At 37.6% G+C, this 17,041-nt stretch overlaps 1 protein-coding gene across 2 annotated transcripts in view; it reads left to right on the forward strand.

Moving 5' to 3' along the window:
• The first annotated feature begins 427 nt into the window (after positions 1-427).
• The window catches only part of tmem108 (transmembrane protein 108), a 70,103-nt gene continuing 53,489 nt past the window's right edge, over positions 428-17,041 (forward strand). Inside the window, exon 1 of one of the 2 annotated variants that reach the window (XM_051097939.1) lies at positions 428-718. The gene's annotated coding sequence lies outside the window, so the exon portion shown is untranslated. Of the gene's footprint in view, positions 719-2,855; positions 3,031-17,041 lie in introns of those variants that run through there. The other variant, XM_051097938.1, reaches the window with a different exon arrangement.

The following is a 17,041-nucleotide window of genomic DNA, read 5'->3' on the forward strand; positions in this document are numbered from 1 at the left end:
TACTGACATCTGTCAAGTAGTAAGAAGGTTTTATGCATTGTATAGCCTAATTTTAATAAATAAGGTGCACTACAGTCTGTTCACCAATTTGATTTTAAAAATTAAAAGTGTCTATTCAGGTTTCTTATACGTTTCTTTTAGCCTATAAGACGTTTCTGGTTTCTAGATGTTTCTATTCTATTCCTGTTTCTGCTCTGATCTGTGCTTGTAACTGTGTTGGTGTGGTCCTCAGGGCAAATCTGGCATCCTATTGCAGGATAATTCAAGTTAAACCACCGGAGACAGAATAACCCTCTCAGCCCAGTTCCCCAAATGCTCCCTTGCTGTTGCAGCAATATGTGCTCATTATTATTCTGTGGCCGTATACGGTCTACGAAACAGTCTTAAAGAGCCGGGGTGACCGACACGCACCGTCATTATAGCTGCCTGATATCACTCAACCTCCACCTGCTTGCTGCCTGTTGCCTTACAGATGACCAGTCTATGATCTGAAAAGGCTATCCTGTGTGTTTTGGGAGGTGGGGCGGTGTTGGACTGGATTCAGAGATTTGCTGGATGGAGGCAGGGGAGGGTTGAACTGACCGCTCCGCTCATGTGACAGTCTGATACCGTGCGGGAAGCATGTGCGCTTTGAGCGTTTCTCTTGGACCGGTGACGCGGCGGCTTTGATGAGCCGGTTCAGCTGGAAGGAAGAGGTTTCGGACTAGTCCCCATATAGGTAAGCCTTATTCTTTGCGTTATCTACTGCGTGTCGCTGCATGTATTGTCTTTGCGTACATTGTGACAACGTTAATTACGCCTTGATTCCTACTCGATTTTGGAGCTCTGATGGTGGAGTGTCTTAAAATCATTTGTGAATATGGCAATATTTTTGAACGATTTTTGGGCTTCCCTCATCCGGCATTACACTCCCATGAGGGATACTGTTATCTGACTGTTCAGTATCTTGATGCGTTAACTGATGTTCTACAGAGTCATGGATAGGGATGGGAATCACACGGAATCGATTCGGGTTGCCTAACAGTTACATGAACGATTCTTTAGTCATTTGGAGAGAGAAATATTTAGAAAACGGGATTCTTATTTTATTTACAGCTGCCAGCATTCGCAAATGATAGGAAATTTTCAGGTTTCATCATAAGCTATTATGATAAATTATTTTATTCGATTATTAACATTGCTAAATGTTCACCAAAAAAAAAAAAAAAAAAAAAAAAAAAAAAAAAAAGAGAAATTCATTTTTTCTGTTTTAAAAACCATATCCCTGCTGGTTTGGGCTGGTGGTATGGTCGGTCTGCAGGCTGGTTTTACAGAGGTTTTGGCCACTTCTTTAGCTGGTCAGGCTGTGAGACCAGCTGACCAAACAGCTAAAACCAGCTTAGCCAGTCTGGGAGACCAGCTACTTCCGGCTTAAACCAGCTAAGACCAGCCAACCATGTTAGGCTGTTTTGTTTGTTTGTTTTTTGTTGTTGTTGTTTTTTTATGGTTTTTTTTTTTTGTTTGTTTGTTTTTCAGCATAACGATGTATTCATTAAAACAAAATACAAAATAAACCAAACAAAATATGGTAGCATATTTTATTCGTTCATTTGTTCAATTTATTTAAAAAAATAAAATGTAAAATGTGTTGCCTACAGACCATATCCCTGCTTAAAAAAATAATAATAATAATAAAATAAAATAAAATAAAATAACTTCTTTAGCTGGTCAGGCTGGTTTTAGCTGTCAGGCTGGGAGACCACCTTGCTAAACAGCTAAAACCAGCTTAGCCAGGCTGGGAGACCACCTTGACCAGCTTAGCCTGGCTGTGAGATCAGCTAAAACCAACTACTTCCAGCTTAAACCAGCTAAAACCAACCAACAATCTTTATTTTTTATTTTTATTTTTTTTCTTCTTCAGCATAATGATATATTAATAAATACCAAACAAAATGTGGTGGCATATTTCATTCATTAATGTGTTCAATTTAGGAAAATAAAACTAAAATGTGTTGCCTACATCACTAGGCTACATTAGTTTAAGTCTTAAAATCGCTCCAACTGATTCATAAATGTCATTAATTCACTGAAAAGATCCTGCTTATAAGACTCATTCGTTCCGAATCATTACAATCCCACCACACTGATATTACCTTGCTGAAGAAAAAAAAAAAAACCCTGCTGGTCAGCAGGTTTGTTTCAGATGGGTTTTGACTACTGCTTTAGTTGGTGAGGTTGGTCTTAGCTGGTTAGGCTGGGAGACCAGGTAACTGACCAGTTAAAACCAGGTTGGGAGACCATGCTAAGACCAGCCAACCATTTTAGTCTGTTTTTGTTTTGTTTTTTCCCCCAGTAGGGCATTATACCCTAAAAATACTGACTCGTAAGATACATTAATTTGGGAATCGGACTACACTCGTCTCCCTGTATGTTTGATTCATTAAAACTAACCAGCTCAAAAGAGTCATTCGTTTGGGATTCGGACCACACTGGTGGCGCTGTAGATTCAGTAGCGGTGTTGATGTGGTGAACAGAAGTGCAGGAAACACTGTCAGAGTATTTTAATTCGGTTTTCCATCCGCATTGGCGGATGAATGGACCCGAACGTCATTAAAATCAGTCGGTTCCGCTATTTTCTAACCGAACAACAATTTGTTATTGAACCCCCGTCATAGAGTATAACTGCTCGCTCATTAACTAACATTTGAATGGCTCACCAGTCCTCTCTCTCTCTCTCTCTCTCTCTCTCTCTCTCTCTCTCTCTCTCTCTCTCTCTCTCTCTCTCTCTCTCTCTCTCTCTCTCTCTCTCTCTCTCTCTCTCTCTCTCTCTCTCTCTCTCTCTCTCTGGTCACACATAAACACACTCGGGGTATCAGCCTTTATTTATTGTGAGCTGGCGCTGAAGGAGAGTTGGGGACGCTTAACGGTATTACCAGCCGTGAAAGATAATTGATTGTGTGTGTTACTGTCAGGATTCTGAGGATATAACGCAGATAAACATCATGTTATGCTACAGGCGTGTTTGATCATTCTCCATCATATTATTATAAGGTAAGAGACATGAGAGCTTTTCTCAACCTTCTTCTGGAACATTTGCCTTGGTATATCACATGGCTGCACCTGCACATAGACTGTGATTTGGGGGAAAACATGGTAGGATGGTACATTTGTATTTAATTTCACACACTGATCGATCTTTTACATTTTTGCACAGTTCTAGACTAGAGAAAACTGATAAACGGTTTCAACGATTTCTGCTGACGAATGAAACTTGTGTTGTTTGAATAAATAACTCAAGCTTTTAAGCAACTTTCATTCTCAAGTGAGAAATGGATTTTAAGGTTAACAACAGCAAAAATAGCATCGTTATTATTATTGTTATTATCTTTAATAATAATTCATTTTAGGCTTTATTGTTGTAGTCTAATGCTACGTCAGAATAAAGTAATATGTCAAAATGAAGTGATGGATTCTGCATCACTTATCAACCATTTTAATATCAGCAGTATTGGTTTTAAAAACAATATTGGTCAGTTTCTATTCCAGATCTTACTGAGCATCAGATATCCTCTTCATTTCAGTTTGGTAGCATGCAAAAAGTCTATTTTGAAATATCAGGAACCTAAGTGCTCTAGGAACATAGCTTACGTTAAATATATTCATTTGATCATCATAACCTTTAAACTGAATAAATTATTTGGATTCAAGCTAATGTATGAATCTTATCTGTAGGCCTGTGTATGTGTTTGACCTCGGCATTGACCATGTTCTATAGGAAGGCCAGTAGAAAGGCTATAGAACAGTGTGAATGTTTCCTTTACCCTGAGTCTCGTTCATTAATATTCAGTTCTAAATAATGAGGCAACACTCTTAAAGCTTGAGGCCATTAGAAGAGGGGTTCTCTCCATAAAGATGCTCCATTTGTGAGCACAGAGCGTTCCTTTTTTTGTGTGTCTTGGCGGACCCACAAAACAGTAAATGTTTAGAAGTGCAGGGTCATTAAAAGTTGGTCGCCAGAGAGCATTGTGAATGGAATGTTAGTCAAAGTCTTTAATAGAACACCCCCAACTATAGGCTTTGTTCTACAGGACAATTCCCCACTGGTTTGTCCAATGGGGAAGAAGAGGGAGGGAGCCAGGTCTCAAGGGTCAAGTGGCGAGACACTGACATATGTAGCTGACAACTTGTTCAGAAAGGGTCACCTGGGATGGGGCTGCTAAGCAGTGAGTGTCTTGTGAAAAGTGGAGGACCTTTGATTCATTGGGGGCAAAGGGTGTCACCTTTTACCATCCATTGGTTAACTTGCTGCAGGGAAGCATCCTTATCTGTGTTCGTTTTTCTCCAAACATGGCATTCTTTAAAAATTGCCCAAGTGTCTGAGAAAAAAAGACAGCTTTGTTTATTTTTGTTTAGTTTACATGGGATTTTGCTGGTTCCAGACAAGGGTAAAAAGCCTTTTTTTTTATTTTGTGCACCTTATTTGCTTTGATTTTTATTTTACTTAAATGAATGTAATAATATTATTTTTATTTTATGTTTTATTTTATATATAATTCATTCATTTACAGTTGAGGTCAAAAGTTTACATATGCCTTGCAGAATCTGCAAAATGTTAATTATTTTACCAAAATAAAAGGGGGATCATACAAAATGCATGTAATTTTTTATTTAGTTTTGACCTAAATAAAATACTTTCGTTTATTTGAACCCTTTCCAACAATGACTGTATGATTTTGAGAGACATCTTTTCACACTGTGGACAATGGAGGAACTCATATGCAGCTATTAGAGAAGGTTCAAATGCTCATTGAAGCTTCAGAAAGAAAAAAACCATGCATTAGGAGCCGAGGGGGTGAAAACTTTTGAACAGAATGAAGATGTGTACATTTTTCTAATTTTGCCTAAATATCTTTTTTTTTTTTTTTTTCTTAAATTTATTATTTAGTACTGCCCTTCAGAAGCTACAGAAGATACTTACATTTTTCCCAGAAGACAAAAAAAGGTTAAATTTACCCTGATCTTCAAATTAAAAAAGTTTTCACCCCTGGCTCTTAATGTATTTTGTATGATCCTTCTGATTTTGGTAAAAATAATTAACATTTTGCAGATTCTGCAAGGTGTATGTAAACTTTTCATCTCAACTGCACTTTATTTTATTTAGTATATTTAATATTATTTGTATTATATTACATCACATAATATACTGTTGTTATTACATTACTGTTTAAAAGTTTTTAAAGTTTTTCTTTAAAGAAATTAATACAGCAGGAATTTATTAAACTGAACAAACGTGACAGAAAAGACATTTATAATATTACAAAATATAAAAAATGCTTTGAACATTGAGCAACAAAAAATAGCCACAAAACACAGCTGTTTTTAACATTGAAAGAAATTATGATTCTGAAGGATCATGTGACACTGATGACTAGAGTAATAGCTGCTAAAAATCCCAGGAATAAATTATATTTTAAAATATATTCAAATATAAGGCAATTATTTTAAATAGTAATAATATTTCATTATGATTTCATTATGATCAAATAAATGCATAATTGATTAATATAAGTGACTTATCAAAATTTATAAGAATACTGTCCCCTAACGTTTCAATGGTAGTTTATATTGTTTAAATAGATTATGTTTGTTTAAATAGATTTATATATTTTTTCAAATGTCATATTAATCCCTTGTTTTCGGGGGGTGATTATGGATGATCCTCCATTATCCTCTTGAATCAGGGTCATTTCAGTGTGACAGTAACCAGACCGGGACAACAGCGTATCAACTGTCCTGTGGTGTCACCTCTGCCCACACCAAACATCACTCATGTGTCAATGGAACGCTTACCGTCATAGCAACCTCCCGCCCGGCTTCCTGCAATCTTACAGGGTAACATAAAAAAGGAAAACACGCCATCCCTAATTAAAAACAATCAACATCTGGAAAAAATTCAGGGTTGAGCAGGAAGCCTTACAATCTTATCAGAGAGTATCCAGAAAGAAAAGACAATGTTCCATTCTCTTTTCTCTCTTCCTCTTTTAACCATTCCCAGTCTCAATTACAATTCCATATGACCCATGGGAGAATTGTACAGCGTGGTATGGAATTGGAATGTGCCTCTTGTGTAAATACTCTAAATTCTGAGTACAGTAAGTGCTGTCAATGAACTCAGCACTTCCATGTTCATAGAAGCCAGTAGACAGGAAAAGCCTGACACACAGGCGCAACGGAAGAAAAACAACCAGTGTTCTTTTCCTGGAGAGTGACATGCACTCCTACAAATGCCACGTTATATTAGCTTCTTTAGAAATGTGTTTCTTCGAAGCCAGAACAGAACTGAGGTATACTGAGTAAATGAGGTTATAAAGGGTAGTTGAGATGCCCGTCACTGTCTGATATAGAACATTTCCTCCCATTTCCTGTAAGACATTGATGATTCTATCAGCCTTCTCTTCCCATAGGAGAGAAGTTCGCTTTCAGTTAGTCGAGCTGAACATTAACAGGAATAGCAAACAGGAGACAGTAAAGTTCTCTGTTTTAAAAAGAGAAAGAGCATCTTGAGCATTTTACTAAACTTATTCTTTTGTGTACCGCCGAAGAAACAGTCCAAATGATTTGTGACAACAGGTGAGCAGCTTATACTTCTGGGTAACCTATTCATTTAACCTAATTTGTGATAATGTCTTGAACTGCTCTTGTATCTCAGGTGCGTTTGATACTCTGAAATATTGAACACACTGTTTAGCATGCACCAAGTAGCGCCTGCCTACTTGAATTTCTCGATGTACTGACATAGCAGGTGTCTTAAATTACCCACAGGGCAGTGCTGAAAGCGACAACAGGTCCTCCCGTGTCCCCATTGGCAGGAAGGGCAGCGGGGGACAGGACAGCCGTGGATACAGCCATTACGGCGATTAGAGAGTGAGCTAGGGATGGATGAGAAAGATAAGAGGGAAAGGGGGAGCGGGAGGAGGAGAGGACTGATGGAGCGTGAAGTGTGTGTGGGGGAATTCCTGGAATTCCATGACTGCCGCCACTCTGCTTTGTACTCCGTTTCCTGATGCTGATATGCCGCACCTTCAGACATACACTTAGGCATTTTCATGTTTACAGTTGTACTAAGAAGCTAACTCAAAAGAATGTTCTGGACTGTCCCTTTTTTTACAGTCATGTAGCTTCTGTTTGGCTTTACAGCAAGGGTTTAATCAATTGATGGCTTCAGGCTGTCAGAGTGAGTTGCTTGGCTTGCCTCTGATCAAAGGTCCTCAGCTTTATTTGGCACTGCTTATTCCAGACTGAACAGTCACTTCAAACAAGGATTTAATAATGTAATAATGAGCATGGTGGTTCTTTTCATCAGTATGAAATGTACCCACTGCAATAATGCTTGTAGTGGCTTTGAAAAGTATTTGGATACTTAAAATTTACACATTTTTACATTGTATAACAAAATGTAAAAATAAGTGTTATTTATTGTCAGTAATTATACTACAACCACACTTTTCAAGAAAAAAAAGTGTGTATATATATATATATATATATATATATATCAAATTAATACCAAATTAATTAGTAATTAATAAATATTACTCAGTTTGTGTAATTACACTGTAACAAAATGTCCTTTTTTGTCTACCCCCAACACTTTATTTTAAAGGGATAGTTAACTCAAAAATGAAAATTACCCCATGATTTACTCACCCGCAAGTCATATATATGACTTTCTTCTTTCAGACAAATACAATCTGAGTTATAGTAAAAATGTCCTGGCGCTTCCAAGCTTTATATTATCAGTAAATGGGGGTCAAAATTTTGAAGCCCCCCAAAAAAGCGTAATAAATCTATCATAAAAAGTACTCCACACAACTCTGTGGTTTTCTTACATTTGTGTAAGAAAAAAAATCCATGTTTAAACCTTGATAAACCATTATCTCTTGTTTCTGCTAACTGTTCTACTCATGTTCACGAGAGAGTGGCGTTCCAGTGGATGACGTAGGAAGTAGGCATAAGCATAAGCTCCGGTGAGAAGAGACTAACACGGAAGCGCAGATGAGAGAGCAAAATAAAACACCGGTCACAAATTATAAGTACAAAATTAAAGCTGCAAGCAGCCTTGATAGGGCCCTCGCACCTGGGCTCACCACCACCCGGTGGCTTTAGGAACAGTGAGCGGTGAGCAATATGAATTTAAAGTGGTAAATATAAAAGGAATATAGTAGTCAACATTTGAAGTGGATCAAAACATTTCATCAAAGTTGTCCTAAAACCTAAAACAATACCTGTTCTTGTCTTAGGACAACACTGATGAACTTTTTTTGATCCACTTCAAATGTTGACTACTGTATGTCAAAGTCATTTATATGTGTCAAATTTCCTTCTGCCAGCTGGTGGTGCTATTAATATAATGGTATATTGGCATGTAGATGTCTTCAGGCCAGCATTTTTATTAAGCATATTAAGTTTGGTGTAGATTGGACATTGCATGTTTAAGTTAGTGTAAAACAAGTCATTTCTTTGTTGCCAGCATGTGGCACTATGATTATAATGGAATATTGACTCTTATCGAACATGTAAAGATTGGGGCAGATGTGACATTTTATGGCTGAGTTACAACAACTTCTATTCCCATGGCCAAACATAAAAATTAGTCATGCCTCCACAGACACACCCTTTAACAAATTTAACACCGCAAAGGACTTTAGATTAGACTGACCAAATATAATGCAGATGTCATTAAATCTCTAAGAGGAGTACGGTACAGCGTAAAACATGTCATTTCCAATTGCCAGAAGGTGGCGCTATGACTAAAATTGAATATTGGCATGTAGATCTCTTCAGGTCAGGAGTCTTGTCAAACATGTGATGCGTTGGACAGATCAGACATTGAATGCCTGAATTATAACACTTCCTTTTTCATGGTGATACAGAGAAATTTGTCAGCCTGCCACGGACACGCCCTTTAACGAAAACTGAAGATCTTTGCAATTTAATGTTACAAAGGGCTTTAGACTACACTGACCAAATTTTGTGTTTATCTGTTCAAATCTCTGGGAAGAGTTCCTTAAAATACAATGCCTAGAAATGGCAAAAACAGCACAAAACTTGCTGAGAAAATTAAAAATTACAGACTTCCTGTTGGGTTTCGGATTCGTACCAAGGTGCTTTTCCGTAGGTATGGTGGTGTGTTACATGTGTCTACCACATGTATGTGAAACAGCTCAAGGTTGACTTCATTGAAATTTTATAGGTTACACTATTGAGCCATATTGCCATACCCACTTATGAAGCCCATATCAGATGTAAATTTTCACTACTTTTGGCGTGTGTGCAAAGTTTCATGAGTTTTCGAGCATGCTTAGGCCCTCAAAAATGCAATTCATTTTGGAGAAGAAGAAGAATCTGAGCAATTCCAATAGGGTCCTCGCACCACCAGTGCTTGGGCCCTAACAAGGATTTGTAAAGAAAAATGTTGGAAGATTTCAGTATAAGCCAAGAGGACACTGGTTTTCCTTTGCTGTAAACAAAACTTGAGACTAGCAGACTTGGTTTTCACTTTTTTTTGTCGATATTTTTTCTTACACAAACGCATCGCTTTCTTCAGAAAGCCTTTATCAACCCTCCATCTGGAGCCACGTGGAATCCTTTTATGATGGGTGGATGCACTTTTTTTATGCTTCAAAATCTCAACCTCCATTCACTGCCATATAAAGGTTGAAAGAGCAAGGTCATATTTTAATATAACTGATTGTAATCGTTTGAAAGAAGAAAGTCATATACATCTGAGATGGCTTGAGGGTGAGTAAATCATGGGGTAATTTTCATTTTTGGGTGAACTATCCCTTTACAAAAAGTGTTTGGTTAAGACTAAAATGGACACTTTTTACTTGTCAGATGTTTTAAATTTGATGAACACAATGTAATCTTGAGGGAATCTGATTTCATAAAGCCAGTTCACACTGCACTGACAGATGCAGACCAACACCAACAGTCTTAAGATTACAGTATGTCACTTCTCAGACATTTCAAGACCCTCCAAATGGTGATTCACCATGTTCTGTGATGAAAACAATAGACGTGTCTGTTGCTGTTTGTCTGCGTCTGTCGACGCAGGGTGAGTTGGCCTATACTATCCTCCTAAAATCAGTTTGATACCACTTGGTTATTACAAAAAATGACTCAGAAAAGTGAAGTGAAGTTAGCTCTGAAATAAGCTCTAATGCTATTTCCCTTTTGGTTTGACTGATATATTTTTGTTGCAACAACATTCATACATTTTTAAGTGTGACTTGGCTGCTCAAAAATGCTTAAATACCTTTTTTAAGAGCCACTCTATAAAGTCAGCATGTTTTTTGGCATTTTTTTTAAACATGCATTTTTAATGACCTGGCTATGATATTCCAGTCTTGAGGTTTGTTCAGCATAGACTACTTGACAAAATCCGCCCTGAAGGTTTTCTTAATACTTGATCCCCAGGATTGGCTCTGTTTAATTTTCTTGCTCCCTCACCTAATTTAAGATTTTAAAATCCCTCTAAAAGAGATTTTATGCTCTGAAGGAGAGTTCAAATCACTTATGAAACCTCCTTTGCAGTTTCTTCTGTAATATATCATTCAACAAATGTTTAGCATCTCCTTCAAAGTGCTGAAATACTCAGACTTCAATTAAACATTAAACTTCATAAGACCAATTAAAGTCAAATGTAAAGTGCCTCTTAATCAGAGCAAATGAAACCAGAAACTGGTTTTTTTTTTTTTTTTTTTTCCCAGTCTTAAAGAGAATAATCAAAATGCACAAATGATCAGAGAGAAACATGCAAGTCTGTACCCAGCATCCTTTAGTGTTTTAGTTATGTGGGCCAAATGAACAAGGCTAATAGGATTTACTCTGACTGGAAAGAGGGGTGAGAGAGATTGGGAAGGGGGGAGGGCATCCCGCCTTTACCTCCTGTTGCTTAGTAGCCCACCCAGAGCAGTCATGTGATTCTGGCAGGTGGCTAGCACTGATTAGACCTTTAGAAGTGACCAAAACCAGCAACTTCCACCTAAGCTACAAGAATATATATATATGGACTTAATTATAAACAGGTCAGCCCTCTTGCTAACAAGCCACAAATTGCTACTAAAATAGCCTGAAATCATGCCTTGTTGGTGAAGGTGCTACTGAGCTTGACAATACCTCAGATGTCAAATGGAAATTTCTGAGTGAAAACAGAAACACCAACTGTCTTTCAGTGAAGCAAGAAATGCAGACTGGAGATTCTAGTTATTTGTCAGTGGTTTAGTGGTTAGAACACCATTTTTTTAGAACACCATTGTTTAGTTCAATAAAATGTGATTACATAAACCCATTTTCCCTTCTTTTTTTAATCTGTGAAATTTTTGAATACAAAAATGATATGTGGGCATCTTCCCTGGTGAGCCAGTACACCAGTATAATGGAGCCGCTTTCTATTTTGAGTTGATTATGTCATTTTTAGTTATACGCTCGTTATGTGATACAATGTGTCTTGGATTTGTTCTTACTGTCAAGATTGCACCTACGCCTTACTAATGATGTAAACTATAATCAGAGTCCCTGCTGAGGTTCTAGCATATAGAATCATTCCTCTCAATACAGTTACTGTACATAGTTCCATCATTATAAAGGACAAAAATGCCTATTGTGATTTTTTTCTTGATGAAAAATGTACTTTAAGAAGTCGTAATCTGTACTGTGGTATTACTATGGTGATGCAAAGTTGAATTTTCAGCAGCTGTTACAGTCTTGATTGTCAAAAGATCCTTCAGAAATCATTAAAATATGCTGATTTGGTGCTTACGAAATGTTTATAAGTGTTGAAAACACTTGAGCTGCTTAATATTTTGTGGAAATTTTTTCAGGATTGTTTGTTGATACATCGACCAAAATTATAAACGTTGTCCATAACATACCCCTGCCCATACCGTAACGCCACCGCCACCATGGGCCACTCGATCCACAACGTTGGCATCAGCAAACCGCTCACCCACACAACGCCATACACGTTGTCTGCCATCTGCCCTGTACAGTGAAAACCTGGATTCATCCGTGAAGAGAACACCTCTCCAAAGTGCCAGACGCCATTGAATGTGAGCATTTGCCCACTCAAATTAGTTACAATGACGAACTGCAGTCAGGTCGAGACCCGATGAAGACGACGAATATGCAGATGAGCTTCCCTGAGACGGTTTCTGACAGTTTGTGCAGAAATTATTTGGTTATGCAAACCAATTGTTACAGCAGCTGTCCGGGTGGCTGGTCTCAGACGATCTTCGAGGTGAAGATGCTGGATGTGGAGGTCCTGGGCTGGTGTGGTTACACATGGTCTGCAGTTGTGAGGCCGGTTTGATGTACTGCCAAATTCTCTGAAACGCCTTTGGCGACGGCTTATGGTAGAGAAATGAACATTCAATTCACGGGCAACAGCTCTGGTGGACATTCCTGCAGTCAGTATGCCAATTGCACGCTCCCTCTAAACTTCTCTCAAAACATCTGTGGCATTGGGCTGTGTGATAAAACTGCACATTTTAGAGTGGCCTTTTATTATTTCCAGCCTAAGGCACACCTGTGCAATAACCATGCTGTCTAATCAGCATCATGATATGCCACACCTGTGAAGTGGATGGATTATCTCGGCAAAGGAGAAGTGCTCACTAACACAGATTTAGACAGATTTGTGAACAGTATTTGAGAGAAATAGGCCTTTTGTGTACATAGAAAAAGTCTTAGATCAGAGTTCAGCTCATGAAAAATGGGGGCAAAAACAAAAGTGTTGCATTTATAATTTTGGTCAGTTTAGAAAGTAAAAAAAAACAGCATTTATTTGACATAAAAACCTTTTGTAACATGAATGTTTTACTGTGACTTTTGATCAATTTAATGCATCCTTGCTTTTCAAAGAAAATTGTACTTTAAAGTAATCTTAAAACAGATCCTAATATGCTCTTAAGAGCTTTGTATTAAGACTTCAAGTATCAACACTAACTTGATCACTAACTTAAGCCTATTAAGACACCATTAAATTGGAAGCTCACAATAAGTACTTTAAAAAAAACAAACAAACATCGTTCTCTCTGTCTTCCATCTCTGCAAATTATGTTTCCTCCACCTAACAAGCTTTATTGAACACATTAGACTTTTTGATCATTTCATCTTGTTAGATCTAGAATTTAATGTCGGAATGACGGAAAAGCTAATAGTCCTGATGTACCTCTGATTAAATGAATCTCATCTGCTGAGCAGTGGGGGGTTTGCTTGTACAGAAATGCTCTGCTACTGTAATTTGGGGCTTAAGCTTTTAGAAATCTGTTTTCGTAAAACTGGCTTAATGTGATCTTGTTTTATTATGTCAATTTTTAATTATTCTGGAAGAGACAGATGTTTGCAGCAAATCTTATTCTGGTCTAGAACATGTGAGCATGCCAAGACCAGCCACTGTTTGGTTTGTTTTTAAGTGATATTTAAAGGTAGATAGTTAAATTGGAAATCCATGATGCCGCATGATATTTGTGACCCTGGACCACAAAACCAGCTATAAGGATCAATTGAGATTTATAGGTTATAGATTTATAAGCTGAATAAATAAGCTTTCCACTGATGTATGGTTTGTTAGAACAGGACAATAATTGGCTGAGATACAACTATTTGAAAATCTGGAATCTGAGGAAATTACCTTTAAAGCTGTCCAAATTAAGTTCTTAGCGATGCATATTACTAATCAAAAATTAAGTTTTGACATATTTATGCTAGGATATAATAATTTTGACCCATATAATGTATTTTTGGTTATTGCTACAAATACACCCATGCTACTTTTGACTGGTTTTGTGGTCTAGGGTCACATTTGTGCACATCCAGCATACTTGCTTGGAACTGGGGATTTCAGCTTTTTTTGTGCATCTGACAGTTATAAACTTATCTGAGACTGACCCTAGTGTTCAGTCTAGCTGTTATGTAGCACAAGCTGCTGTGTAAATTAATTTATCTTGGACGTGGTTTTGAACATCTTGATCTTGAATGTTTTTCTAACAGTTTAGGATGGAAAAGCCAAACAAGGAAAAGAGTAAGAACAATTTGCAAAAACCTGTTTTGGTGTCAGGTAAACTCGACCGGACATGAGGTTCAAATTACAGGTCATCACAGGTCCCGTTTCAAGCTGTCTTCCTGTCTTTGTTTTATTTATTTCTCTTTTGTGCCACAAAAGGATTTGTCATACTTTCCTAGGTAGTCTTTAGAGTGATCAGCAAACCCTGAAAGGTCAAGGGTCAAAATACCATAACTAAAGCCAAATTATTTTTTCATTATTTAATCCTTTTTAGAATCAGGTATGGTGGCCTAAATACATACTTTAATTATAAATTTATATATAGATTTATATTAAATCACATATACAAGTTTTACTTTAGTTGTGCATGACATGTTATAAAACTCATATCCAGACACTTCATTTTTGTAAAAGCGAGGTGTAAATAACCTACAATAAATCTGTGGTTTTGTCTCAGTGCAGATATTTTTGTCTTGAGATTTAGTTTTGACACCTTTGGATTTGCATCCCAAATCTCTTTTAGTGCAATCGCACTGCATACTGTGATTTATTCCATATCTTCTGCTGTAAATGAGAGCTTGCTTGAGATAAAAGCTTTGTTTAATGCCGGTGTGCTGGTGTTTTTTTGGCTTGTGCAAAGAGATCTAATCAATTCACGCAACCTCTCTGAGTCGGGGCTTATTTTTGAGTTATGCCAAAAGCATATGTTGCTGTTGTTTATGTATGAGACCGAGAGGGTGAAGGTTTATGAAATTCTAATTTTGTTTTGTGAGCTTATCTACCATTATCCTTCTATCTTTATTATTAGTAGTGCTTTTTAAGACATAATTATCACATTATCACTCATACTGTAGTTTAGTGATTTAAACAAACTCATAACTCCTCAATGTTAAGCTTTGATGTGTTACTTATTGAAGAAGGGGAGGCTATTACTTTTTGGATGATTAAAGAGGGCAAAAAATGGTTAATCATTTAAAACACCTCATAGCTCTGGCACCCATCCACAATACACTGGTACTTCCATTTCATGCTGTAAGTGCCTTGTGCAATGGCAAAATGCTAGTAGTTAATTAAACTTACAATCTTTCAGTAGGCAGGCCCAATCTTTAACTGCTAGGCCCTGTTTTCCTCTTCAATCTGTTCTGTTTTCTCATATTGGTCTTATTTGTTTTCCTTTTGTTCCCATTTGCTTATTCACTTCTTCTTTCTTCTCTACCTACACAGTTTTTCATTCTGTTTGTGAGCATGCAGATGCTTGATTATGGGTGTATGCACCTAAGAAAGCTTTCTCTTTATCGGATGCGGTAGACCTGGCTGGTAATGTGAGATGACATTAATATTGAATAAGACAGAGCGAGGAACGTCAGGTGAGAAAATGAATTTCCATATGCAAGGCTGCTGACTATAATAAATAACACTTCCACACCGGCAATGAGAAACTGTGTACGTTCATGTGTGAGCAGATCTGGCTGTACTAACTGCATCACCATGGATACAGTGAAGCACTTATGATGAGCTTTAAAAAATGGTGAATCTTCAGTGGTCTGAATCACAGCTGTTTTGAATCAGTACACAAATATATTATTTCACAGAGTTATTAAAATTGGGAGGTGCAGTTCCCAGCATATGCTGGTTAGGTATGTTTTGAAGCATGGCAGCTGGTTTAAGGTGGTCGTTAGTTGGTCATGAGCTGGTTTAAGCCGGTTATGAGCGGTTATGAGCTGGTCCAGAGCAGTTGCTCAGGACCATCTTAAACCAGCTCACAACCAGCTTATAACCAGTTCAGGACCAACTAAGTACCAGCTTAAACCAGCTCACAACCAGCTTATAACCAGTTCAGGACCAACTAAGTACCAGCTTAAACCAGTTGCCATGCTTTAAAACACTGTTGTTTAAACATTAATGTGTGTTGGCAGTGTATGTACACATCTACCCTATTATGACAAAAATCCATGCAGTGGTTTTTAATTAATCTGTAAAAATAATATCCCCTTTTTCAAATCGAGCCGTTCTCAGATACCAGAGGCTGCTCCCATGAGCATCTTACCTCAGATCAGCTGTAACAGTCCGACCTCCATTGCTTCCCTGCTGGAGTGTTGTGTTGCTTGTGTTGTAGTGGTCGTCATTTACTCCCGACATCTGAGCTGCTGAAGATGCAGTGCATTACATTTGTTTGTGAAGGGAATCCGCCTCCCGATCTACATAAATGCGTCTATGTTCACGCAAATCATTCGTGATCCAGCTTCACCTACAGCAGAAGTGAGTAAGGTTTTGTTTTATGAATCTCTGCAATTATCTTTCCTATTAATGTGCTAGTTAGCAAGTTTCACGGCTAAACATGCTAAATGTGGCTAAAGTAAACAATCTCTCAGAGCAGCAGAGAGAAGAGAGGGGCGGGGCGAGCAGAGCTCATTTTGACAAGGTAAAAAGGGTGTTGTTTTAAACAACCATTGAGAATTTTTAACCGAAGTATATTATAGACTTTTCATTAAGACCCTAAAGAATCATATCAGCTTGTGGAAAATGGGCATCCGATGACTCCTTTAAGAGGGATGACATATAGTGACAGATGACTGGATTACAAGCACTAAACTACTTGTCACTTACAGTGTAAAGCGTAAAACGATTCACACTGATTTATACTGACTCATATGTTTTTTTAAAGTTTCATGGTCTTACACAAATATGCAACTAATGTTTTCATTGACCCTTGGGATCCGTGTTCAAAGATGCTGTTTGAAGTACTTCAGGTTCTTTCTGCTCCTTGAGTTATAAATATGAGTTTAGGCTACATTTTGTTAGATTTTTCTTGGTTCATACATTTTGTTAGGCATTTTGGAGCTCAGCCTAAACTAACGCCTCAGCTCTCCTGAATGGTGACTTCCTCAAAAGAAAAGAGATGACTTAGCATTTCCTTTTGGTTTGGGAAGAGTCATAAGAGTCATAAAACAGCTTAAAGCATTTGCAGAATTTGCTTTGTCAGTGCCAACACACTGC

This window comes from Labeo rohita, chromosome 24, assembly GCF_022985175.1.
Source record: "Labeo rohita strain BAU-BD-2019 chromosome 24, IGBB_LRoh.1.0, whole genome shotgun sequence".
In the NCBI taxonomy this organism is placed as follows: Eukaryota; Metazoa; Chordata; class Actinopteri; order Cypriniformes; family Cyprinidae; genus Labeo; species Labeo rohita.